Source organism: Thunnus albacares, chromosome 3 (assembly GCF_914725855.1).
Source record: "Thunnus albacares chromosome 3, fThuAlb1.1, whole genome shotgun sequence".
Classification (NCBI taxonomy): domain Eukaryota; kingdom Metazoa; phylum Chordata; class Actinopteri; order Scombriformes; family Scombridae; genus Thunnus; species Thunnus albacares.
In genome coordinates this window covers 30,704,703-30,730,156 of record NC_058108.1, presented here as the reverse complement: position 1 = coordinate 30,730,156, position 25,454 = coordinate 30,704,703, and the positions used below count along the sequence as shown (strand labels likewise).

The 25,454-nt window shown below is 39.6% G+C and overlaps 20 non-coding genes across 20 annotated transcripts; 3 read left to right on the top strand and 17 right to left on the bottom strand.

Annotated features, from left to right (window-relative positions):
• The first annotated feature begins 3,823 nt into the window (after window positions 1–3,823).
• trnac-gca lies at window positions 3,824–3,895 on the top strand. The gene has a single exon. It is a non-coding gene; the product is annotated as a tRNA-Cys (tRNA).
• A 324-nt stretch (window positions 3,896–4,219) lies between these two features.
• On the top strand, window positions 4,220–4,291 carry trnac-gca. The gene has a single exon. It is a non-coding gene; the product is annotated as a tRNA-Cys (tRNA).
• Window positions 4,292–5,115: 824 nt separating this feature from the next.
• Window positions 5,116–5,187, top strand: trnac-gca. The gene has a single exon. It is a non-coding gene; the product is annotated as a tRNA-Cys (tRNA).
• Window positions 5,188–8,896: 3,709 nt separating this feature from the next.
• trnac-gca lies at window positions 8,897–8,968 on the bottom strand. The gene has a single exon. It is a non-coding gene; the product is annotated as a tRNA-Cys (tRNA).
• Window positions 8,969–9,701: 733 nt separating this feature from the next.
• Window positions 9,702–9,773, bottom strand: trnac-gca. The gene has a single exon. It is a non-coding gene; the product is annotated as a tRNA-Cys (tRNA).
• Window positions 9,774–9,925: 152 nt separating this feature from the next.
• On the bottom strand, window positions 9,926–9,997 carry trnac-gca. The gene has a single exon. It is a non-coding gene; the product is annotated as a tRNA-Cys (tRNA).
• Window positions 9,998–10,152: 155 nt separating this feature from the next.
• On the bottom strand, window positions 10,153–10,224 carry trnac-gca. The gene has a single exon. It is a non-coding gene; the product is annotated as a tRNA-Cys (tRNA).
• Window positions 10,225–10,376: 152 nt separating this feature from the next.
• trnac-gca lies at window positions 10,377–10,448 on the bottom strand. The gene has a single exon. It is a non-coding gene; the product is annotated as a tRNA-Cys (tRNA).
• A 152-nt stretch (window positions 10,449–10,600) lies between these two features.
• trnac-gca lies at window positions 10,601–10,672 on the bottom strand. Its single transcript has one exon. It is a non-coding gene; the product is annotated as a tRNA-Cys (tRNA).
• A 153-nt stretch (window positions 10,673–10,825) lies between these two features.
• On the bottom strand, window positions 10,826–10,897 carry trnac-gca. The gene has a single exon. It is a non-coding gene; the product is annotated as a tRNA-Cys (tRNA).
• Window positions 10,898–11,050: 153 nt separating this feature from the next.
• On the bottom strand, window positions 11,051–11,122 carry trnac-gca. Its single transcript has one exon. It is a non-coding gene; the product is annotated as a tRNA-Cys (tRNA).
• A 152-nt stretch (window positions 11,123–11,274) lies between these two features.
• trnac-gca lies at window positions 11,275–11,346 on the bottom strand. The gene has a single exon. It is a non-coding gene; the product is annotated as a tRNA-Cys (tRNA).
• Window positions 11,347–11,498: 152 nt separating this feature from the next.
• trnac-gca lies at window positions 11,499–11,570 on the bottom strand. The gene has a single exon. It is a non-coding gene; the product is annotated as a tRNA-Cys (tRNA).
• A 152-nt stretch (window positions 11,571–11,722) lies between these two features.
• Window positions 11,723–11,794, bottom strand: trnac-gca. The gene has a single exon. It is a non-coding gene; the product is annotated as a tRNA-Cys (tRNA).
• A 152-nt stretch (window positions 11,795–11,946) lies between these two features.
• trnac-gca lies at window positions 11,947–12,018 on the bottom strand. Its single transcript has one exon. It is a non-coding gene; the product is annotated as a tRNA-Cys (tRNA).
• A 152-nt stretch (window positions 12,019–12,170) lies between these two features.
• On the bottom strand, window positions 12,171–12,242 carry trnac-gca. Its single transcript has one exon. It is a non-coding gene; the product is annotated as a tRNA-Cys (tRNA).
• Window positions 12,243–12,394: 152 nt separating this feature from the next.
• Window positions 12,395–12,466, bottom strand: trnac-gca. Its single transcript has one exon. It is a non-coding gene; the product is annotated as a tRNA-Cys (tRNA).
• A 152-nt stretch (window positions 12,467–12,618) lies between these two features.
• trnac-gca lies at window positions 12,619–12,690 on the bottom strand. Its single transcript has one exon. It is a non-coding gene; the product is annotated as a tRNA-Cys (tRNA).
• A 195-nt stretch (window positions 12,691–12,885) lies between these two features.
• On the bottom strand, window positions 12,886–12,957 carry trnac-gca. The gene has a single exon. It is a non-coding gene; the product is annotated as a tRNA-Cys (tRNA).
• Window positions 12,958–13,119: 162 nt separating this feature from the next.
• On the bottom strand, window positions 13,120–13,191 carry trnac-gca. Its single transcript has one exon. It is a non-coding gene; the product is annotated as a tRNA-Cys (tRNA).
• Between the last annotated feature and the right edge of the window lie 12,263 nt (window positions 13,192–25,454).

The following is a 25,454-nucleotide window of genomic DNA, read 5'->3' as shown; positions in this document are numbered from 1 at the left end:
GGGGAACATGAATGTGTGCACTAAAATTTGTGCCAATACATCTGGTAGATTTGTATGTATTCCACATAGACTGTGAAAACCTTGAATTACTGGTGGTGCAAATGGAAACTCTGGGGATCACTAAAAAATAAAGTCTATTTCATTTATGATATACCAACATCAGCAGGATTCATCCTCTGGGGAGTGTGGAACCGTTTATTCAAGTCATGGCTTCAGGGAATCAAGTCTCAGATTTTTCAGTGTGTTTTTGATGACCTACTTTACCAGCTTTTTAGAATTCACCTGTTTTCTGAGTATATATTCAAAACATTAAGACAATGACCTTGACTATACAGTGGTACACACCCTGACACACACACACACTTAATATGGTCTGTGAGTGAATGGATGAGTTTGTCCTAAGAGGTTAGTATTCCTCCCCTGCTGACGCATTTCCTCTGCACACATCTCCCTTCAGACTTTTCTTAGCAGCTCTGTAAAACCCACAACTGTGCAAATTTACACAGAAAAACCACCAAAACTTCCCTGAATGGTAAGTTTAGGGAAGTTGCTTTCCTTCAAGCTTGTGTGATATGTGTATTTGCGTCTGGCGTACGTGCCTTTTGAGCAGCTGACGTGTGCACGCGTGTGCTCATCATTCACACCAGCTTGCTTTTTTTGTGACACTTCTGACGCTTTGTTCCAAAAATTGAGAACCTGAATCCGTGTTCGTTTTTGTCTGTTTGCCCTCGTGTCAGGAAAATAACCCTGGTTGGAAAGAGCTGTGGTTGTGCCTCACTGAAAGTCGTTCATCTCAAAAGGTTAACTGCTGGAGTCAGAGAGATGGGAAACACAGGTGCAGGAAAGTTCTGAGTTATTTCAGATCTCTGAGCCTGCAGTCTTTTTTTCTTTCAATTTTATACTGTTTTTTTTCTGTGAAGAATGAGGAGAGGAAATGAACTTAACTGCAATTAGCAGCCATTTTCAAGGAATGCAAATCCATTTGCACTTTAGAAATGACGTTTATGATCTTACAGTGAGACAGCAGATAAACGCATGTCTTTATCAGGACAGTTTGGCTATGGCTGCTGCAGAGATTGCACCTGCGACATTTCAGTTACACAACAGTCTCTTTAACCACAACCCTGTCACCTTATCTTAACCCTCAGCCTTGCTCTGGAAGTGTTTGGTGAGATGTTCAACAGGATATCAATTTAATCAAAATATGAGGGTTGAATTTCCCAAATGCCTCCTTGCACAATTACTGTCTTTGTTCTTATGAACTTTTATCTAATTAACTTGAAAAGAGGGAAGCTAGTGCAGCTGGAGTGTGCAAAATATTTGAAAGGGGCTTTATTTCCCTACAATCTAATTTGTTGTTTGCCTTTGCATCATCCAATCCCCGTTTTGTTAGGCAGAAAGTCTAGAATGAGAGCAAAAATATTCTAACTTTCCCCCCGAGGGAAGGAGAGACGTGGAGGGCTTGGAGGAAGGAGGTGCTTCCCCATTTCAAGGCCATCATTTGTTTTTACAACGGAAAATTCTGTCAAAGCTTCACTACGCTAATTTGCAGACAAGGTAGACCTAAGCAGTTCCCCATCTTGCTCCCTTTCAATGACACCTCAGTTATTAATTCTTTCTTTTTTCTTCTTTCTTTTTCATTTTTTTTGCAGATCACTTGAAAGATGGAGGAGACAGACAAGGACCCTCATTCACACTTGGCAGCTCTCCTTATTTCTATAAGCTCTTGTCGTCAACACAGTGAACATGTTATGAAAGTGCATGCAGGATGTGTTTGATGTATGACAGCAAGACCTTATAGGAGACCTATGGAAAACACTTGGTGGCCTGGTTGTGATGGGATCACAGGGCGACGAACAACGGGAAGATTGAGTGTGGCTGGGAAGAAGAGGAGAACATAGAGGAGGAGGAGATGAGGAAGAAAGGGAGCAGGGAAGAGGAGGGGGAGTGTGCAAGGCTTCCAACCCCAAAGGGCAACCCTCATGAAGCTTCAGAAGAGTTGGAGGAAGAAGAAATAGATGATTTTTTTTCTTTTTGGAAGGTAGAGGAAGGGGACCCTCCTACAGCAATACAAGGGGAAATTCCCACCAATTGAACACCACTCATCAGATCAAAGTGTGTGTGTGTGCGCATGTGTGTGTGTGTGTGAAGGCAGCCACCCGCACCTTAAGAGGTGAGGAGGAGAAGAAGAGGAGTTTAAAGGTGAGGGAGGAATGCAGGCATTAAAAACTGCTTGGAAATATGACACTAACCTGTTGCAGCATAACCTAACAGACCTGAACAGAGTTTGTTTTCAAAGTAATGACACACATGCTGACACATTGTATACACCTGTTACAGCAGTCTGTAATTCACTGCTAAAGCACGTCTGCATCCATACAGAAACAGTCATTCTGACTATTTTTGTGCTGTGTTTTAAATCAAACTCTAATGTAAATATCTCATTATTATCATATCATAGTATTTCACTATATCGTATTGCATCACATTGTATATGACTTTATCATATTATATTATATTGTCTTATATTTCAAGGTTTCAAGCATAGGTCTTGACTGTAAGAAAATTCCTCCACTTAAAACGACAAACCTGAGATTGTAATTAGTGGGCCTAAAAAAATATTCACCCTATTTGTCAAATACTGCTGTCAGCCTTGATTCAATATTATTATTCCAAAGTCAACAGTAAAAACTCAAAGCGTCACCTTTGACTCTTCAAGAAACACAAAGCAGCCTTCTTCTATTTTTGCCATATTGCCAGAGTTCGCCCACTTGTTACACAGTCAGATACAGAAATTCTCATTCATGCATTCATCTCATCTAAGAATTGACTATTAACATGTGGCGACATGCTCTCCTCAGGCTTTATACTCTGTAGCATTAAAAAACTCCACCTGTAAAATGCAGTCAGAAGAATTCCTCCTAGAATCAAAACATGTGAACACAACAGACTCTGTCCTCACGTCACTGGCTTCATGTTTCATCCAGGTCAGACTACAAATTGCTACTCTCTCTATGAATTAGCACTGTCATACTTGGCAGAACTCCCCCACATACACGCTGATTAACAAGCAGTCTCTTGGTGGCAGAGCATTTTCTTACTGTGCTCTGCTGCGGAATACTTAACCTCACCCGATCAGAGAGGCAAACACCACTGAGGTTTTTTAATTGAGTCTAAAAACCAACTTTTTCCCTCTCTTACAATGGAGTTGTAAAATTGCTACCTAGTTATGGTATTCATTCCTCATTTACAGCCTCTGTTAATAAGGAATCTTCATGTCTGATTATACCTCTCACATTCAGTAACTCTCACTCTCTTTCATGCTCTAACTCTTTATAACAACAGAGTATCCACCTTCACCTCATTAACCAGACTCATGAGCATTAACACCACGCTGTCACTCCCACACTCGCCCCGTAAGCAGTGTAACACAACATAGTTTGTCAGCGCCATGTGCTTTCCCTGAAGATCTTAATGCATTGCACTCTGTATGTGTATTCAAATATCAGGTATGGGAGTGAGAGAAATACTGGCACTGTGTCTGTTTTAGTACACGCACTTGTTACTGGTAATTTTTTTGTGCATTGTTGTATGTGGGTGTGTTTGCATATGTGGTGGTTGTGGGAGTTGCTGACTTCCTACTTTGTGTCAGGTCTTTTTTCCCTCTTTCGTGCCAGGCACTAAATGAGGTCAAAAGTCAAATGTCTCTCTCTCACACATATTGTTGTCAGTCTTTCTTTTCTCTTCCAATAGTGCAGCCATGAAACAGTCAGAAGTCCTAAATTGATGTTGATCAAGGAGCATCGCATTGAGCTTTATAATAGGGGGTATAGCTCAGTGGTAGAGCATTTGACTGCAGATCAAGAGGTCCCCAGTTCAAATCTGGGTGCCCCCTCAATTGGTGTTGTGTCTGTAAACAGTGTTGCCTCAACTGAAGTTGGCATGGCTGCTGTATAAACAAGTTTTTTTTGTGACTGAACCAGATGTGATATGCTGACACTTTGATATGGGGAGGTAAACTTTCTCTCCTCATTTGAAATGATCATCAATGCAACCTGTCCACAACTTTGTCAAAAGTACAAATGCAGCCACCTTGCAGACCTGAATCAGGTGTGGAAAGGGCCATTAATTGTAGGTTAAATTAACAGCCAACTATTTATCATTCTGCGCTATCATTAGTGTTATGCTGATCAATAACGGTGAAAGTAGTTGAAATGGAGGGGGTGTAGCTCAGTGGTAGAGCATTTGACTGCAGATCAAGAGGTCCCCAGTTCAATTCTGGGTGCCCCCTATAGACACATGGAATTGTGGCCTTCTCATAGAATGTTTGTTTGTGGACTCCACTTTTGAAGCCTTGAGTTTTCATTTTGACCGCTGCCATCTTGGATTTTTAAAGCCAGAAGTGACTATATTTGGAGGAGAGGCTGGAGCTGACCCTAATGCTAGCTGCTAGCTTGGTTAGCATAGTGCATTTACAGTCTATGGTTAACTGTGATAATGCTATAGAGACCAAAACCATTTTTTGTACCTGGCTATAAACATTATTTTTACTGTAAAATTGGGCATTTTAACACGGGGGTCTATGGGGCTTTTGGAGCCAGCCTCAAGTGGCCATTTAAGGAACTGCAGTTTTTAGCACTTCGGCATTGGCTTCATTTTTCAGCCTTTTTCTTCTCAATAGTCTGTGTGTCACTAAACATATGGATGAACAGAGTAAACATTAACGTGATTACTTAAACTTAACTTTATTTCCACAGATAACTGTAATGGAATTAATTGTACCCAGCATGAATTCAAGGGATCTAACAACAACACCCAACAACTGTACCCACATTACTCATTTATTTCAAATTAGATGAATTACATAGTTTATGTTTGAACAATAAAAGGTGTTTATATTTTGCTCAAACATAAACTATGTATTATAACCAAGTGGAGACCAAAGCTCCTTAGCCCCCATATCACCAAATAAGATGTGATCAGACCCCTGGATTGTAATCATTTGCTGATGCTTTTGCCAGAAAAGATGTCTGCTTTGATAAATTAATTTCTGGTAAAATGAGTAGTGAATCATTTTGCAAAGATCAGTGATCAATACCTTCACGTCATGGACAAGGGGGTATAGCTCAGTGGTAGAGCATTTGACTGCAGATCAAGAGGTCCCCAGTTCAAATCTGGGTGCCCCCTCAATTAGTCTTTATAAACCATGTTGCCTCAACCGAAGTTGACATGACTTAATCAGATGTGATATGCTGATATTTCACTTCAGATTAAAAGGCCCCTTTTAAAATCTCGGTGCCTCTTAAATATGTGATGTGTTAGTAAACTCCCTCTCCTCATTTGAAATTGTCAGGAATGCAACCTGACCACAACTTCTGTCAAAACTACAAAATGCAGCCACCCTGCAGACCGAAATCAGATGTGGAAAAGGCCCTTAAAGGGAAACTTTGGTATTTTTCAACTTGAATCCCATTTTCCCCATCATTTTGTGCCTGAGTCACTATTTGGGACAGCAACTTCATAACAGGTTGTAATGTAATCCGATGGGCAATAGTGCTCTGTTAATGTACATCCACTAAAAGTGTTTGTTTTTGCCACTGACAGGCCCAGATTGTTATTGTAAGTGTCTGACAATATAATGGAAAGGACAATACAGAGAGATAAAATGTTAATCTCTAACTTTCTTGATCCTGTCTGGTTATTTTGTCTAACCAAGGCTTGCTCAAGGAGAAGTCTCGTTCTGAAATCTCACGAGAGTTCAGAAAAATCAGCTTAATATTCAGCCATGACAGGGTTGGAGAGAGGAGCGCCGGGAGGAGTTTGTTGTGTTGGAGTACAGAAAACGTAGCTTAGTATTATGTAAAAGATTTTCAAAGCCATGGCTGAATATTTAGCTGCACTTGGCTGTAGATCAGGAGGAGCTCAAAACTGGGTGCTCCCTGAGTTAATGTTATACTATTAAACTTTGAGAAGTTGTTATGATCTTTTTATTTTCCTTGCTAGAACTGTGTATTGGAATTCATTGTGGCCTAAGAGGCATATCCACATTTCTAATTCAGTGAGTTTTGTGTTAGGCCAGCCAGAGTTTGTTAGAAAGAATGTTTATTGTCCGAGCTGGGGCATATACTGAGCTAAATGCTGAATGTGCATTTGTTCGTCTGGCTTTGTGTGCTGTATGCCTTTGTCCTTTTGTTACATTTGGCTAGTTTTCTTTCTCTGTGGTGTACTCAGGTCTCTCTCACAAAGGAGAGCTTGAGCTCAATGAGATGATTTAATAAAGACTCATAAAAACTCATTTGCCCCTTTTTGACAGATGGCAGTTGAATCACTTCTGGTCAGAGCTCTCTTTTGACACATTTATCGCTGGTTAAATGAGTTGTGAAACAGTTTTTCAAGCTCAATGATCAACGCGTCACTGATCGATAAGTGTAATGATTTTTCCATATGAGGGGTTCAGTGGGAGATCGTTTGACTGCAGCTCAAGAGGTCCCCAGTTCAAATCTAGGTGCCCATTGAACTTTCTCTACCGAAGGGAAAATGCCATGAATTCAAACTAAACATATCTGCTCTGAGGTATTGAATAACACATGATTTACAGCAAAACGCAAAACCTGCAGAAAAAGACAAATAAACACAAATTGCCTAGCTGTTTTGACATAATTGCACCCTCAGACTAGACGAATTTGCCAAACTCAGTCAGATCCATTACTTGTTTTAATGACTTCAAGACTTCCGCACTTATCCACACCACACACACACAATTTTAACCTTTATTTGATAGACAGAAACTGTACTATTGACAAATTTATTTAGTCCAGCAGTTAACCATTTCTCGTTAGTCTTGTGCAGGTTATTTCTTTTGAATTTGTTTCTTTAAAGTTTTTTTGTTCCGTGGAACCTCCTTGAAAACGAGATGGTGCATCTCAAGGGACTTACCCTCAAATGAAAATTTCAAATAAATAATTCAGCCCCCCCTCTACTGCATGTTTGTGATAGAGCCTGCATTGGCGTTATGTCTAACTGTCTCTCTGTATGTTATCAAGCACCACCTTGACCTAGACTGATTGGATAGTGCATGAATAGTGAGTCACAATCTGTTTTTCGAGCAATATTTTGGGGAAACTATGACATGAACATACTTCTCATACAGATAAAAAGCAAGTGACTCATGCTTTAAGAGTGCTTTGGTTTTAATCACAAGGTAGATACTTTTGTATACATATTTTAATCACATAGTGGGTGTTGTTGCCCAGACAGAAAGAAGGGAAAAATATTTTTTCTTACTGTTACCACAATAGACATCTGTTTAATGAGTTTGTTAAATCTACAAATACAGCCACCTTGCTGACTAGAACCACATGTGGAAGGGTCCATTAATCATGGGTTAAATAAGAGGCAGAACTGAGAGGTAGAGCATTTGACTGCAGATCAAGAGGTCCCTAATTCAAATCTGGGCGCCTCCAATCTGGGTTGTTTTTTTTTTTTTAGACTATTTCTCAATTTATAGTAAGGGACCATCCTTGATCCCTACAGTCATAAATCAGTTTGATTTAGTTCTTTGTCAACAAATAGTCAGTGTTAAAATTGTTTTCTGTAAATTAACTCTGACAGCTTTATCATGATGACATTTAACTCTCTGAAATTTAACTATCAATGGAATCCATTGTAACAGCCATGAATTCCAGCTGCCAACAGCTGTTGTTTTTATCAAAGGACAAGCAGACAAACCTCTAAAGCCACCTTTCAAGTCAAGGTCACTTCAACTAGTTTCAGAAAAGTGGGTGTGAACTAGAAAATTCTGTGTATTCAGTTGTGTTTTTGTGAAATCCACAGAGCAGGAGGCCCATGTACACAGCTGGGCAAGTCAGCCCAATTCAAAATGCATGCTTGAATATTGGGATCAAAGCTGACATTTCCTGACCAACAGAAAAGCAAGTCAACCACACAAGTAGCCTAGGGGGCACTCAGAGTTGAATTGAGGACCTCTTGAACTGCAGTCAAGTAAGTTATACCCAGTCACTGGTGTGACATTGTTTTAATCAATAGGCAAAGCATTGATGACAGACTCAGACTGACTACATTTACAGTATGCTGTTTTTTTCTGTTCTCTAAGCAAAAACATCCATCGCATTCTTACAATAGAGGGCTTTGAGCTGTTGTGGTGCCATGAACATATTCCAGACAATCACACCATATTGTTATTTTGCCTCCCACTCAAATCAGTTTAAGAGTCATCCTTGAGCTATACCCCCTCATATAGGTGTGTCATAAGGGATGAGAAGTGGATTGATATTTACAAGATAATGATATATGGGGATATTGCCTAATAATAGGACCAGTGTAAGAGCCATCCTCGTACATATGGATAGAGCTACCTTTGTCTGATAAGGAAATTCTATCAAAAAAAAAATTTACTTACATGAAGCACCCACATTTGATCTGGAGTTAAATGCTCTACCCCTGGGCTATACCCTCTTTTTTTTATATCTTTACGAATTTAACTGACAATTGAGTCAGTAACTAAAATGTCATTTGGAGTATTTTCCCCTCCTCTCTATGTGGACAAACATGGCTACATTTGTAGTACAGGGGGCACCCAGATTTGAACAGGGGACCTCTTGATCTGCAGTCAAATGCTCTACCACTGATCTCTACCCCCTTTCATATACATACCATCGAGTCAGCAAAATATTTACCAGAGAGTTTTTTCTTTGCTAATTTAACTGATAATTAAAAGGTCATGACAAGGATACAAATATTCATAAAAAAACCCACTACTTGTGCTTTGCCAAATATAATGTATTTGGGCACACCCCTAATATAAAGGGTCAGCGAACTGATAATTAAGACAGTAACTAAGATGTCAGCAGGAGGATTTTCTCCTCTTCTCCATGACAGGGGGCACCCAGATTTGAACTGGGGACCTCTTGATCTGCAGTCAAATGCTCTACCACTGAGCTATACCCCCTTTCAAACACCTGTTAGAAAGGCTCAGAAAAAAAATCATTCACCTGATTGATTGATCATTCAAATCAATCAATCAGAGTCTTTTTCTTTATTAATCTAACTGATAATTAAGACAGTAACTAAATTGTCAGCAGGAGGATTTTCACCTCTTCACCATGTGGGCAAACATGGCTACTTTTGTGGAACAGGGGGAATACAGATTTGAACTGGGGACCACTTGATCTGCAGTCAAATGCTCTACCACTGAGCTATACAGCCTTTTACAAACACTGGGCCTCAACCACGGGGTCAGACAAAGGCAGGCCTACATGTAAACTCTGAGGCCTGGCCACGAGGCCGCCTTTTTCCTTTGTTTCCTGAAACAAATGAACAGCGCTGAAATGCTGCTCACAGACTCCATTTTCCATGATGCCTTGCAAGTTCACGCTTAAGTGTGAACTCAGCAGGAATCCTTAGGCTATCGTCTCTGATTGGCAGAGACGCATCAACATCACAGGGAGCCATGGCAACACAGCTCTGACATCACTGCTCCTTTAAGTACTGGCTAGAGATGGCCATTGTTGCTTTCCATTGCAATTAAGCTAACAGAAGATCCGCTTTCTCTGATAGCCATCTGATACCCATCTGATACCCAGATACTAATTTAACTGATAATTAAAACAGTAACTGAAATATTACTTGGGGGATTTTCTCCCCTTCTCCATGTGGGCAAACATGGCTACCCTTGGAGTACAAGGGGGCACCCAGATTTGAACTGGGGACCTCTTGATCTGCAGTCAAATGCTCTACCACTGAGCTATACCCCCTTTCACACACGTGTTACAAAGTGTCAAAAAAAATTCATCACAGAACCTTTTTCTTTACTAATTTAACTAATGATTCAGACAGTAACTAAAATGTCAGCAGTAGGATGTCCTCCTCCTCTCCATGTGGGCAACAACGGCTACCTTTGTAGGACAGGGGGCACCCAGATTTGAACTGAGGACCTCTTGATCTGCAGTCAAATGCTCTACCACTGAGCTATACCCCCTTTCACACAAGTGTTACAATGGGTCAGAAAAAAATTCATCACAGAACCTTTTTTTTTAAATCAATTTAACTGATGATTAAGATAGTAACTAAAATGTCAGGAGGAGGTTATTCTCCTTTTCACCATGTGGGCAACCATGGCTACCTTTGGGATAAAGGGGGCACCCAGATTTGAACTGGGGACCTCTTGATCTGCAGTCAAATGCTCTACCACTGAGCTATACCCGCTTTCACACATGTGTTACAAAGTGTCAAAAAAAATTCATCACAGAACCTTTTTCTTTACTAATTAAGCTGATCATTAAGACAGTGACTAAAATGTCAGCAGGAGGATGTCCTCCTCTTCCCCATGTGGGCAACCATGGCTGCCTTTAGAGTACAGGGGGCACCCAGATTTGAACTGGGGACCTCTTGATCTGCAGTCAAATGCTCTACCACTGAGCTATACACCCTTTCATGCACCTCTCATAAAGGGTCACAACAAATTCATCACAGAACCTTTTTCTTTACTAATTAAGCTGATCATTAAGACAGTGACTAAAATGTCAGCAGGAGGACGTCCTCCTCTTCCCCATGTGGGCAACCATGGCTGCCTTTAGAGTACAGGGGGCACCCAGATTTGAACTGGGGACCTCTTGATCTGCAGTCAAATGCTCTACCACTGAGCTATACCCCCTTTCACACATGTGATACAAAGGGTCAGGAAAAAATTCATCACAGAACCTTTTTCTTTACCAATTTAACTGATGATTAAGATAGTAACTAAAATGGCAGGAGGAGGTTTTTCTCCTTTTCGCCATGTGGACAACCATGGCTACCTTTGAGGTAGAGGGGGCACCCAGATTTGAACTGGGGACCTCTTGATCTGCAGTCAAATGCTCTACCACTGAGCTATACCCCCTTTCACACATGCGTCACAAAGGGTGAGAAAAAAATTCATCACATAACCTTTTTCTTTACTAATTAAGCTGATCATTAAGACAGTGACTAAAATGTCAGCAGGAGGATGTCCTCCTCTTCCCCATGTGGGCAACCATGGCTGCCTTTAGAGTACAGGGGGCACCCAGATTTGAACTGGGGACCTCTTGATCTGCAGTCAAATGCTCTACCACTGAGCTATACCCCCTGTCATGCACCTGTCATAAAGGGTCACAACAAATTCATCACAGAACCTTTTTCTTTACTAATTAAGCTGATGATTAAGATAGTAACTAAAATGGCAGGAGGAGGTTTTTCTCCTTTTCGCCATGTGGGCAACCATGGCTGTCTTTGGGATACAGGGGGCACCCAGATTTGAACTGGGGACCTCTTGATCTGCAGTCAAATGCTCTACCACTGAGCTATACCCCCTTACATGCACCTGTCATAAAGGGTCACAACAAATTCATCACAGAACCTTTTTCTTTACTAATTAAGCTGATCATTAAGACAGTGACTAAAATGTCAGCAGGAGGACGTCCTCCTCTTCCCCATGTGGGCAACCATGGCTACCTTTGGGATACAGGGGGCAGCCAGATTTGAACTGGGGACCTCTTGATCTGCAGTCAAATGCTCTACCACTGAGCTATACCCCCTTACATGCACCTGTCATAAAGGGTCACAACAAATTCATCACAGAACCTTTTTCTTTACTAATTAAGCTGATCATTAAGACAGTGACTAAAATGTCAGCAGGAGGACGTCCTCCTCTTCCCCATGTGGGCAACCATGGCTGCCTTTAGAGTACAGGGGGCACCCAGATTTGAACTGGGGACCTCTTGATCTGCAGTCAAATGCTCTACCACTGAGCTATACCCCCTGTCATGCACCTGTCATAAAGGGTCACAACAAATTCATCACAGAACCTTTTTCTTTACTAATTAAGCTGATGATTAAGATAGTAACTAAAATGGCAGGAGGAGGTTTTTCTCCTTTTCGCCATGTGGGCAACCATGGCTATGTTTGGGATACAGGGGGCACCCAGATTTGAACTGGGGACCTCTTGATCTGCAGTCAAATGCTCTACCACTGAGCTATACCCCCTTACATGCACCTGTCATAAAGGGTCACAACAAATTCATCACAGAACCTTTTTCTTTACTAATTAAGCTGATCATTAAGACAGTGACTAAAATGTCAGCAGGTGGACGTCCTCCTCTTCCCCATGTGGGCAACCATGGCTGCCTTTAGAGTACAGGGGGCACCCAGATTTGAACTGGGGACCTCTTGATCTGCAGTCAAATGCTCTACCACTGAGCTATACCCCCTGTCATGCACCTGTCATAAAGGGTCACAACAAATTCATCACAGAACCTTTTTCTTTACTAATTAAGCTGATGATTAAGATAGTAACTAAAATGGCAGGAGGAGGTTTTTCTCCTTTTCGCCATGTGGGCAACCATGGCTATCTTTGGGATACAGGGGGCACCCAGATTTGAACTGGGGACCTCTTGATCTGCAGTCAAATGCTCTACCACTGAGCTATACCCCCTTACATGCACCTGTCATAAAGGGTCACAACAAATTCATCACAGAACCTTTTTCTTTACTAATTAAGCTGATCATTAAGACAGTGACTAAAGTGTCAGCAGGAGGACGTCCTCCTCTTCCCCATGTGGGCAACCATGGCTGCCTTTAGAGTACAGGGGGCACCCAGATTTGAACTGGGGACCTCTTGATCTGCAGTCAAATGCTCTACCACTGAGCTATACCCCCTGTCATGCACCTGTCATAAAGGGTCACAACAAATTCATCACAGAACCTTTTTCTTTACTAATTAAGCTGATGATTAAAATAGTAACTAAAATGGCAGGAGGAGGTTTTTCTCCTGCTAATTCAAACAGTAACTAAAATGTCAGCAGGACAGCTTTCTTCTCTTCATGTGGGCAAACATGGCTACCTTTGTAGAAGAGGGGGCACCCAGATTTGAACTGGGGACCTCTTGATCTGCAGTCAAATGCTCTACCACTGGGCTATACCCCCTTTCACACCTGTGATACAATGGGTCAGAAAAAAATTCATCACAGAACCTTTTTTTTTTTTTTTTAAATCAATTTAACTGATGATTAAGTTAGTAACTAAAATGTCAGCAGGAGGATTTCCTCCTTTTCGCCATGTGGACAAACATGGCTACCTTTGGGGTACAGGGGGCACCCAGATTTGAACTGGGGACCTCTCAATCTGCAGTCAAATGCTCTACCACTGAGCTATACCCCCTTTCACACCTGTGGTACAATGGGTCAGAAAAAAAATCATCACAGAACCTTTTTTTTTTTTATCAATTTAACTGATGATTAAGATAGTAACTAAAATGTCAGCAGGACTGCTTTCTTCTCTTCATGTGGGCAAACATGGCTAACTTTGTAGAACAGGGGGCACCGCGATTTGAACTGGGGACCTCTTGATTTGCAGTCAAATGCTCTACCACTGAGCTCAACAGTTGGAATAGCCCAAACATGTATATTAGATCTTCAAATTCTATTGACATAATAACTTTGCGCAAGGCCCTTTGACCTTCTAGTGGAAGTGACATAGGAAGTAATGAAATCTGAACAGAACTGCTCAGCTGTACACCTTGGAAATGAATGATATACACAGGTGTAAATGGCGGTATGTCTTGGTTGTCCACTTGTGTTCAGATTTTAAAACCAAGTGTAAACAGCCTCACAGTAACAGGGCGAGGTGACTTATGTCAAAATGTGTTTTTTTCTCTTCTTACTCACTGTACAAAACCATCCACCAATGATTAAAATCTGAGACCCAGTTCAGACGTTAACCCATCCAATCATATGGCACAACAGACATCCCTGTTTAATCCAGACAGTTAAGGGTCCACACGTGAACACAGGGATCAAAGATGGCACAACATCAGACAAGAGGGAACCCATATTTGTATAGGGGGCCTCCTAATCTGTAGTCAAATGCTCTTCCACTGAACTATATCCCCTCACTTATCATACTCCTTAATTAATAAAGGGTTCATCATATAATCTGACAAACTGTTTAAACTGTTTGACTGCTCATTCAAATTGCATAATACATTAACATTGTGGTCACAGAATGAGCTGTTTTATGTCAAAACAGGTGTTTTTTTTTAATCTCTCAAGATCCATCATGTGATTTAAACTCCTGCAGCATAAGCTACGTTTCTTATGCCGCATTCTTGTATAGATCCAGGTTGACTTAAATAAATATAATTTAAACTCAAATGCAATGAACAGGGTATTGAGATTTGAATACCTGTTAATCTGCAGTAAGCAATTATAATTACACCAAGTTATAACTGCATGTACAAATTCTGTCTTAATGAAATCAGCTCAGCTAAAGACCCATGCTTCAATGTGGGGATCAAAACGAGCCTTTTTTGTAAAGACAACCAAAGGGTAACCTCCAGTATCAATGTAGGAGCCACCAAGAGTTGAACTGGGGACCTTTTAATTCGCAGTCAAATGCCCTCTCATTTACAAATACCATTACTGTAAAGCAAATAGAGCTTGGCATATTTCATCTTTAATTTATCCAGCAATAAACAATCGAGAGTGAGCTGTTGTTATTGACAATGTTCTTTATTTTTTGTTTCTTGTTTGGCGGTTTTTCACTGAACACCATGTCTAAACTGAAAGCATTTCAGTTGTGTTTTTCAGTCATATGTCTCACTCTCCTTCTAACTGTGTAGTTGGCTTTTGGACAAAACATGTTGCACAATGTCGGAATGAGCGAAACACCTTTAATATTAAAATCTTAAGAAAAGATAGCATTGAAAGTCAACTGTTTATGCGTACAGAATGTACTTTGAATTTAGGATTATTTGAGTTGACACTGCTAAAGGCTCACCCTCTTTTTTGTCATAGCCTGAAAGACAGATTATGTTCAGACAAAGTAAATATGATTATGCAAACAGGCACAACTGTTGTGTGAGGCTTAGCACAATAGCTCATTAGCCCAGCACAGTGGAAACATCAGCAGTGTGCAAATTAAGTGACCACTGGTATCCACTGATCATCCTGCTGTGAGCAATTTGGTCAGCAGGCGGGCTGTGCAGCTTTGTTATAGAAACAGCATGTTTTGGCTTTCATAAGGAGCAGGGAGAGAGGAAAGGATAGCACATTTGATAAGTTATCACCATAGGGCGTCATCTCATGGTTGTTTTTGATTCAGCCTCATATGATTCCATACACAACATTAGGTTGTGACACTGATAAAAGTCTTCAGAAAGGAAACTGAGTTGGAATATGTGTAATCTGGGTAAATGGGAAAATGATAGTAGGAATAATAATAGTTTTAATATGCTGCTGACAATGTCAACATGTTAAGTAGACTATTAAAGAGGGAAGATAGGGAAGAAATTGCTATGAGCATCAAAAGAATATATCTTATGTGCAGATGTTAAGGGAAAAAGTCACTGTTCAGTTATCTGAAGTCTTTTAGTCATAAATATTGATACTTCAGTACTTTTCTTCCATCACTCTGCTTTTTCTAAATCAGTGTTGTCATTCAATATATGTCCATTATTGCTGTCATCCTGTCCTGCTTTGTTTCTGTTCAGTGGTTTTAAGAGAATATGGCAGATAAGGAGGAGGAAGAGGAGGGGGAGCAAGAAGCAAGCGGTGCAGAAGAGGAAGTGGAGGAGAGAGATTTGGATGGAGAGAAAGAGGTAGAGTGAAGAGGGCTATGGCCAGATTTTTAGAAATATTGAGGTCATAAGTAATCGAACACACCTTTCACTATGCACCAAAAATTTTGAAGAAACTAGAAACCAATAAGAAGATCATATAACTCTTCATTACAGTTTTTTAGAATGTTGTTAGAATCACAAATTTAAAATTTAGAAAGGGGGACGTAACCTCAATGTCATGAATTGTGGCTTTATGGCCCTGGGGGTGAAGTAGAATTCAGATTTTTAAAAAAACCTGGATGACGATAATGGTGATGATGATGCTGATGGTGAAGTGGACATAAACTCTCAGCCTCCTGTGCTGGAAACTGTAAGTACTCATGCTGCAGTCAGGTGCTCTGGAAAAAAGCATCCCTTAAATGGCAAATATAAGTCAATACAAAAGATGATGATGCTGTCCAGTCATGCTATCATGTGTTTATCACTAATTGAGTCATGCAGCAGGACCATATAAAGTCATAACAACTGCATCCGCTATTGCCAGGGTAATGAGGAAAAAACGTCTGCTACATTTCTTCCTGTTTTTCCCCATGGCCAAGAGGTCCAATTCCCACATGACCTGAATAGGGGGAAACCGGACACACGCACACAAACACAAACACACACACACATAACATACAGTACTAGGTAATGTCACATGTACTATACATGAAGTCTAGACGTCTCCAGCTGTCATAGGGTGCAAAGCATCCTTTCTCTTCGTCACATCGAGTAGAACAAGTGTATCTATAAAAACGTGTCCCATATGTCCCTGAAAACCATGTGTGTCTTTGTGAATTTTTTCACATGAAATGTCTAAAACAAAACATATACTTATCTGTGAAACTATCACATACACATGATATTCTACATTAGTTTTTCACATGTAATATCACAGTGACATACTGAAGCTTTCTGAATGTATCTGAATCATGAACAGAATGAAAATGTGTCAAACAGGAAGACAAACTGAGAATCTGTTATTGTACTCACTATAAAATTAGTTCAAGGTTAATAGGCTTTTGATTTTAAAATTGTTTTGTGTTTGTTTGTATTGTACCTCATCTTACAAGAACATTGCACAGAAAACTTTTGAAATAGGTGGTGCTGGAAGTGTAGCGAGCTAACTGCTAATATGCTAGCACTACCCAGCCACAAAAGCCCAGCAAGCTAGGTGGCTATTAGACCAGATCAGCCAGCTTAGGTCACCTGGACTCATCAGCTCTCTGTTCCTTCACAATTTATGTGTTGAACTCTACGCTTTAAACACTTTGCTTGAGTGAATCAACAGATCGTGGTGATGTCAGTGTACAATTTTTGTTTTTTTGGTTCAATTTCAAGAACCATATTGGTCTTTTTTTATTCCTCTTTTGCCAGAGCTGCAATGATTAATCGAGTGGTTGATTGACAGAAAATGAATCGCAAACGATTTTTATAATTGATTAATCATTTTGAGTCATTTTGTAAGAAAAAAAATACAAAAATTCTCTCATTCTAGCTTCGTAAAAGTTAATATCTTGTTATTTTCAGTCCTCTGTAAACCAAATATCTTCGGGTTATGGACTGTTAATTGAGACAAAATAAGACATTTGAAGTTGCATATTGAGGTTTGGAAACGGATTTAAATTTTTCAGCATTTTCTGACATTTTATAGTCCAAACAACTAATCAATCAATGTGAAAATAAGCAGATTAATTGATAATTAAAATAATCATTAGTTACAGCCCTATCTTTAGCAGATGTTTCATGAATGTTGTATCTCAGTTCTAGACAAGGAAGATATTTTTGTACCACACAATCATAATGGAGTTTTTCCTAACAATAAATAAAACATATGGTCACTCAGATGAAGGATAATAGATCATGTGTGTATATTTTAGGGATGTATTAAGTGCCCTATACTGTATGTGACAGTGTGAATGCTGGCTGTTGTTTAAGGTTGTTTGTAATATTATTTTATTCTTTTTTCTACTCTTTTAATGTCCTAAATAAATCGAAACTTAAAGTGATTAGTTGGTTTGAGTTTCACTTTGTGACAAGTAAGTTACTGGGATTTTTGAGCGTGTTAATTTTTATAGTGCACTGAAATGAATTGAAACCAATGGCTGCTTGACAGGTAGGCTAAAAGCTTAACAGTATACAGTAATGTATTTGACTCTTATGCTATGGGCTATATCACGTAAAGCTGTTAGTATGTTCTTCCTCACCTGCACACTGTGCTTGTACACTATGAACCTCAGAGGTGTAAATATATGAGCCTGTGTTGACTGTCTGGATGTGGGGGTGTATCTGAAAAGCAGCGTGCACACACAGTCAGCTCTTCCTGCATGAATAAAAAAGGGCCCTCGGTGTTTCACACTCCTGATCCTGGTGACAGCCATGTTCCACAGCTGCTCCACGCTCGCTGCCTCATTGTGCTGTTTGTATATTTAGCCGTTCCACTTCCTCTGCTGTTGATGCTGGGAAAACACACAACAATACAGCCGTGATTCTGCACCCCTCCCTCTGCCTTTCCTCTCCTCTCAGCATCCTCCCCCTCCTCCCCTTTTCCTCCCTCACGCCTTCCCTTGACTCAGTGCTCCCTTATTCGCTCTCCGTTTCATCAAAGGTTTCGTTGAGAAAGAAACCGTGTGGTGACTCACACTCAGCCACAACAATGCCAAGGGGCAGCCATGTTTTTCCGGATCACACTTAACATTTGGTTAGCACCAGTTCAAATACAATATGAAAGCCCAAAAATGGAATATGAGCCTGTAAAATCTAAATAAAGACCTGGGAGGAAAAACACTGCAAGAAATTTAAGTTTTTTGCTTGTACTTTACTATTCTTGGTTCCATTGTTTACTTCAGGGTCCAGTACAACTATTTTTTCCTTTGGTCATATTACTGGCAGAGCTTAGTGTTCACTTATCTTTTAAAAAGTTCATACTTGTTGATACACACGTTAAAATCACTGATTGATGTCGGATCAGTGAGTTTCGAGGACCTCTCAACATCACACACCCTCTCCAGGATGGTTCATATGTGACTGATCAGAGGCCTGCCAGGGATGTAGAGGAAGTAAAAGATGTTTGATCTAAGTTTACCCAACTTACGAAACTTTATGACATAAATTCATGGGAAACGTTATTAATAGATGGATATATTATTATTGATGTCTTACTTTAAATAAATCAAATAGTCATGAGTGTCGTCTTTGCTGCCATGATGATGATAAAGTTCCTCTCCAACAGTCCAGACAGATTTATTTCTTTTCTTTGCTCAGCTCATTCATAATGAAATTATGTTTTTCTCATGAATTTATTAACCTTTCACTATAAAGGCAACTGGATCTCAGACACTGGTTATTCAGTGTTTGTGTCTCAACCTGCGTTGGTGTTTGCATTTTGCAGCTGTTACCCATCAAAGAATTTCATTAGTCTGGGTTTCAGTTGAGAGTGTGTACAGTATTGTCCCAATGCTGGTTCACATTCCCTACAAGGATGAAGTAGTTTTAATGAAAATGGTTCAATTAAAAGATTGAATTTTTGATCCAAAACTCATCTACAGTACATATTACTGCAGTCTAAACCTATTAGCAGTTGCAGCCTTCAAAGACATAAACTAAAATGACATCACAAGTGTCAAAGTAACACAATATAAATACAGTACAATGGATTTGTCTCGTCACACTTAATTTGGACCATCCACTGCTTATACTCTTACTATATACCATGACTACAAGTTTAAGATGAGTGTAAAAGGTAGTCCGCACATATTCAGTGCAACACCTTTTCTACACTGGCCACAAATCAAAGGCAGCACTTCAGCAGCGACTTCAGTCTTCGGTCAGTTTCGACACTACAATGGATGCAGCCAACCACAGTACTGCTGTGCTTTCAGATGTATTTTGACAGCACTCACATCCCAGTACACAATCACTTAGTTACACATGCAAGTGAGAGGAAAATAGACTTGAAGTATGAAAAGACACTTCGGGTTGTAGTTACATGCCTGAGGAGCAAGCTACTTATGGGGCCTGCAGCTAAATTGACTGAAGTGCAACCGAGGTAGACAACCTGTATGAGTTGAGGTTAATCTACTGGAAGGATTCAGGATTATGAAGACATGTAAAAATGTGGTCAAGGTTATAGAGCTGGAGTAGGTTTACTAGAGTTGTAGACGTTTTTTAAAAAGACTGGTCAAAAATCTTTACTTTTTTTTTAGCAGATTTCTCAATACATGATTGTAGTTCAGGAGGGAGAGAAGGTAATCACAAGAATGGTGGTTTGATTACTGGCTTTTCATGTCAAAATGACCTCAAGAATGACACTGAACCCCAAATTGTTCCAGAAATGGAAACATTTTGGACCAAAGCATTTTCCAAATGAATGCAGTGACATCAGAATTTCAGTTAAGTTCTCATCTACCATAAAGTCATAAAGTGACAGGTGCGTCTCACCAAAATTCAGTTAAGTGGGAAGATTGATTAATTTTACCTGATAAAGATCTGACTGAAATATCATCAGTAAATTAAGTGGTTCCTTCTCAGTTAACAGATGATCAAAAATTCCAAATAAAGCCGAACATTTATGATTCTTTCGGTAACAGCATCAGCCCTCCTCTGGCATTAATACATTATTACACAACATTACAATCATTTGGCAGATGTTTTTGTCTTAAGTAGCTTACAGTGACTGAATTCACCTTCACTGGAACAAGATAGATACCATAAATGATCATAAATGATTTCATAATGTTCGAAAATTTTAAAATAAAGTGTTGCTGACTTTTTTTGCTTTTTGAAAATATAATTGAGATGGTTGTTTGTATCATATTTCTACATTTCCCCATGTTTTTATATACCATGACACTATTGGCCTAAAAATATGTTTAAAAAAATGTTACACAATACTTGCCAGTGTAAACTAAGTCGACATTAAAAACTGTTTTCCTGCCAAAGTGGTTTGCGGAGTGTAAAAAAAAAACAAACCTCGCAGCCAAAGCCGAAGCTTCTCTGCTATTGATCCTGTGGGATTTATCAGGGATTATCTTTGCTAGAAGATTCACTACAGATCTAATATGCCCTGATACAGACAGACTGGCGAGACACCAGCAGAAATGAGCTGCGGAGGTCGTGTGTTGACTCTGTGACCTGAGTTTGAACTCTGGTGGTGGGAGTACAGCGGCTGTTTGCCTCATCCTGCAACCGGCTGCGGTGACAGAGGAAGTTGGCAAGAGGAGAGGAGGAAAGAAATTTACTCCATTAATTAGATCAGGATATTGGACTAGAAGTTAATTAACACTCTCACACAGACACATGGGCACAGCGAGGTTTAAAAAAGGAAATAGAAGAGAAGAGAAGAAAAGGAAAGAAAGAGAAAGAGGACATGGGTGAACACCGAACCAAATGAGTGGAATGAAAATAATTGTCACGCCTCTCGCGCCCTTCAACGGATCTGAGCCAGACAGTGAGATAGTCCGAATTGAACTAACCCAATGCAAGCTGCTCCTTTTTTAACTGAACGTGACTGCCTAAAACCTCCTTTCATTACTTTTCTATTGGGTGTCTGGTCAGGGGCGAACAGTTTGTCTTTGTCGTTCTAAACTCATTATAGTTTCTGAAATGAGATGAGTCTGGAACACATTAAAACTATTATCTTTGTCCCATGTTAACGTACTCACAAAGTCAGTAAGTGTATTCAGACACACACATTGGGTGATATATTCAAACGTACAAAGAGCGGTAGAGAGAGAGAGAGAGAGACACTCATGCAAACACTTTCAGACACACACGGACACACACACCTTGACTTCTAGTTATTTAGTAATCTAAGTGATGGGGGACAAAATCCACAGCCCAGTTTATTTAAACGCTGATATGAGGCTTTAGCCATCCAAATTAGTCAAATCAAGTCAATATCTTTCAAAGTTCAAATCTTTTAGTGCCTTTTTTGTTATGATTCTTCCACTGCAGCTGAACAGTAAAAACACTGTCCATCAAGACGCAACGAGGCAAATTTTTACTTTAAAGACTGTAATTGTGAAATATATCTACTTTATATGACTAAGTCAGACAGCTGAAGCTTCATATTATCTTCAAATAAACCTTTAAATACATTTTTGCTCAAAACGAGGACTGTAGATTTCATCCCCCCTCACTTACATTGTACATTTAGAGGGGATTTTCTAATTGCTTACAGCTTGAAAAACCTGTGTTCCTATGCACACCTAAATATTGTTTTAAGACAGACTTGAAATTTTGATCTATCCTTTATGATTCTGGACATTTTTTACCCTTACTTGAAGGGCTATGTGTTAAGGGTTAATATCAAAATGAGAACTAGGTTATAGGTTAAAGAGGAATGCCAATGATTTTCAGTTGCGCAATACATCCCATAGTAGCATTCTCTTCCCTCTAAGACAGTGGTTACCGATATTTTGTTCTTGTAATCCCCTTTATATGAAGTATCGACTTGCAACAGCACAAAACAGGGTTCCTCAAATCTCTACCAAACAAACATGGATAATAGTTTTTGTATGGCAGTGGTGTTCTATGGCAAGATAAGCTATATCAGGCTGTAGTTACTCAGACAAAACTGTTTAGTTCCATAAATTTATTGATGGTTTTGGATTAGCTGATGAAACTAACGAGTTAGAACTAAGCTAGCCTTCTCCTTTAGACATAGCAACATAAGGAAATATTCACACAAGTAATTTGTAGAAACTATTGGCCGTCTACAGAAGATATATCTCCGTTCTGCTGACACTTGTTGCAACTTGTTGACTTATTTCATTGTTCTATTGAGTTTGTAATGGAAAGGTCATTAATTAAGCCTGATGGAAATGGCTGCAGCTGTGTTGCCTCTGCGCTACCGCTAACTCCGCAATGACACAAAAATAGAGATTTCACGTGTAGTGATATCACACACCTGTGACTTCCAGCGTCACAGACAGCTGTGCAAGCTGCGGATATGTTTGACATTATTTCACCTGCTCAAACACTCATTCACACACAGTACATCTCCTTCCTGTCTGACATAGCTTACTGGGAATTCCATGGTGAACGTCAAGGAGCAAGCAACACCGTCAATCTGATACCCGTTCAAGTTGTCACACACACACACACACACACACACACATACTGTACATGTACACTATACAGTGACAGCAGTGTGTCCCCTCAGTGTGTCAGTCACCCTGTACACGGTGTATGAAGGTGAAAGGTTAGCATTTACACTCGTAGATATGCGCATGTATGCGTGTGTGCGGGTGTGCATGTGGTCCAGGAATAGCCACACGGGGATGCCTGCTTCCTCTGTCTTCCCTCTGCAGGGAGGAAGAATCTACCGTGACCCCTGACTTCCATGCCGACCCATCCAGCCATGACCCCAAATTGAAACACTGAGCTTCCTGGAAAACAGTCACAGGCTACTTTGGAAACGAAAGCAGGTTTGTCTTTTCGTCAGTCTTTACTTGTGTGGTATGTTTCACTTTTACGATACAGACCGATGTACCGTAAGTGCAGTTAGTCACTCAAGAGAAGGATATGTCCAGATTCCATAGCTATTATTGTTTGAAATATGTTTTTTTAAGATGTTGTACATAAAATATTGTACTAGAAAATCTAATAATACTATCAAAGTGCTTTCAAAGTGTTTGCGTGTTATCCGGTCATCTCAGCACGATGAGTGTACTCTGTTTCCAATACCGGCCATTCCCTTTGCAATCCAAATCGCTTCAGAGCACTGACATGAAACAGAAACAGCTTGACGTGGTGTTTGTGTTAGTTATCATGTTAAGAGTCCAGCAGCGATGGTGTTGGTTGCAACGTGAGGCATCCCTATTTGCATATTAATACATTCTGAAATTCTCCGTGAAGCAGGAGATCTGCTTTTGAACTTTGCCGTTTGTTGAACACTGAAAACTCATATTGGACAAAATATTATTCATTCCAGAGTATTGTTGCATGTCTTAAAGGATAAGACTGGTGATTTTCTATATTTTTCTTATGGTCAACAAATCTCATGTTTGAGCCAAGCAAACAATGAACCTACTGATGAGTATTATATGTGTATCCAAAACCTGATATGTCTTATTCCTGTGTGCTAGTTTGTTATGCTACATATCACAGCCTCTTCACTTTGTACTAAAGTTCATTGAGAAATGTACAGTTTAGTACAAAGTCAAGAGGTTGTGATATGTAGCATGACAAGCTAGCAAAGCTCGGTAAATGATTAAATTATTCATCTTTGGAGCCATTTCTACACAAAATACGATGACTGTAGTCTTCGTGGTGAAGGAAAATGTTACCCAGTGCAACTGTGTGGCTCACTGATGTGTTTTTAATCATTTTTGAAGACTACAGCACAGAGAAATAAGATATATCAGGCTTTGAATACACACACAATACTTGTAAGTTTCATTGTTGGTTTGGCTCCGCATATGAGATTTGTTGACATTAAGAAATATATAGAAAATGGTCATCCATATCCTTTAAATGTGTCTGTTCTAGGATAATTATTTTTAAAGCAAATTTTTGTTTCTCATTTAACATTATCCTGACCTCTTTGGATATTGCTTATGTATGGTTTCCTAATGTTTTTGAAGTCTGATAGTCAAATAATTTTCTTTTGAGCTTGTGACGTGTGGAGTGCATCTTGTTGGACTGAAGCAGCTGGATGGACGTTCAGTGTAGAAAAGTGATTTTGAAATACATTCCAGGGATTGATCAAACTTCCTGGTCATCTTTGTTTTGCCCTGTTTAACAAACCCTGCCTGTCAATCCAAACAATAATCCAAGCAGATTACAACAAACGCTCCAGATCTGACCCATGACTTAAAAATAAAAACCTAGTGGGAATTTACTGATGATGATGTAATGCACTTTCTGATTTTTACATTAGAGGGAGAGAAACAGACAAATGTACCCATCTGATATCTATTATGCCCTGAAAGTTCTTAGTCCTTGTGATTTTTTTTATCTAATAAAGGTTTCTAGTGTGTTTGTGTATCATGTATGGTGATGTCATTATAATTTACATGTGCAGTCCTTGATCCAAATATAAACAAAAGAGTAGCCTACAACCTGAAATCAACCAGAGTGGAACCTTTTACTTTCAGAATAAAACATTTAAAAATGTCATCCTCATCCATCCTTGTTTTTTTTTTTAAAAAAAACTGTATTTTATCTCCTCAAGCCTCTTAAAGTTGTTAAAATAAAAACAAATTAAGTCCTCTTTCATTACAATCCAATGTGTGATGAGGGGTCCCAGGTGGACTGTGGTTGGGAACGACTGTTCTAATATAATGGCATCAATCTTCCCCTTTAAGAGCAGTCATGGGCACTCAGGTCTGCTTGCTCCTAATAAGGTGGTAAACCCAGCCTTCATGAGGTGAGGAAAGGGCCCCTGAAGCAAACTTGAGGACCAGAGTAAAGTTATACACATAGGAATCTAGACTTCCGGTCACGAATTTTCAAAGTAAAACTCCATAATCACTTGGATTGTTCAAGTCATTACTGAAATACATATTCAGATATCTGAGGAGCAGTAGGTGATAGAATGAAGTATCATTATTGCCCTTTCACACATACAACAGTATTTTCACAATTTATATTCAGAGCTATTTTTACAGCACTTTTTTCTCTTATGTAAAGATTTAAATTATGTCCATCTAGTATAATTATCGTTATTATCATCATCAGTAGTCTTTATTTATCATACATATCTATTTTCTTGCCACAAGTTAGACTTTTACTAGTATGTTACATTATTTTATTTTGAAAGCGAATCGCCACGTTTCCGATGTGGTTGTGTTTACCTCTGTCTGACTTGACGCACTAAACT